Source organism: Somniosus microcephalus, unplaced genomic scaffold (genome assembly GCF_052327205.1).
Source record: "Somniosus microcephalus isolate GS21.2 unplaced genomic scaffold, FLI_Smic_1.0 unresolved_chr1, whole genome shotgun sequence".
Classification (NCBI taxonomy): Eukaryota; Metazoa; Chordata; class Chondrichthyes; order Squaliformes; family Somniosidae; genus Somniosus; species Somniosus microcephalus.
This window is the reverse complement of record NW_028225179.1, coordinates 120644673-120645700: the sequence shown is the minus strand read 5'-3', so window position 1 is coordinate 120645700 and position 1028 is coordinate 120644673.

The following is a 1028-nucleotide window of genomic DNA, read 5'->3' as shown; positions in this document are numbered from 1 at the left end:
GAATGGCTCCTCCCCCCACACAAGCCACAGTGCTTGCCTGTGAACTCGAACTTACTGTGGGCTGAGGATTCCTATTCTCAGGCTCACTCCTCACGGGCGGACCGTACCTCCGTTGTTGGAGGGTGTACACTGATCCTGGTCCCCGCCTGCCTAGCGGGGCCTGCTGGTGTTCTCCTACCACCCCATTGTCCACCCCTCCTCGCTGCCAGAGCTCCTCAAGACTCGGAGCTGTGGGCTGTGGTCTTGGGTTCTCTCATTCCCAATCCAGCTCCGCTCTGGGTGCTGCCTGTGGGATGGCTCAACTTCAGCTACCAGTAAAGTCCAGCTGACCTGCCTTCGGGCTGATCAGACAAATCATCCCCTTGTAATGCATTTAAAGCTGTGTTAAGGCTTTCTATCTCTGCCCTACAGGGGCCATGATCTGCTTCCTCAAACGTTAGGGCACAGGCCAGCTTATAAGCTGCCTTTTCCTCCCTAACCTTCTCCTCCTGCTCTGTTACTTCTGAGGTGAGGCGGGCATTCTCTTCCCACAGTCTCATCTCGCTCCACTTTGCTTCGATGATTTGATACCTTAGGAACTCTGTCTTGTCTCTCGCATGGCTCTCTCCCTCACTAGCTTCTTGGGTGAGGTGTGCAATCTCCTCTTGTAGCCTCATCTCATTGTCCCTAACCTCTGCTACTTCCTGCACAATGCGCTCTATAAATGCCTGGCATTTCGTGACCCCTAGTGTGAGGCGTGCATTTTCCCGCACCCTCATTCCACTAGCTCTGGCCTCATACACCTCTCTGAGGCGTTCTACCTCCGCCTGGCATTTTTCAAGCTGGGACTCTCGATTCTTGGCCTCTTCAACCTCCTCCTGCACCGTCTTCTCATCCTCCTTAACCCAGCCACCTATACCCTGATAGGTCAGCCTATACACTGCCGCTAAAATTCGCAGGGCTACCCACATACTGAAAACGAGAGACACAAAAGCTGGTACTTTCTCCAGATCCAGACCACTTATTAAATCAAAAACTGCCTCCACTCC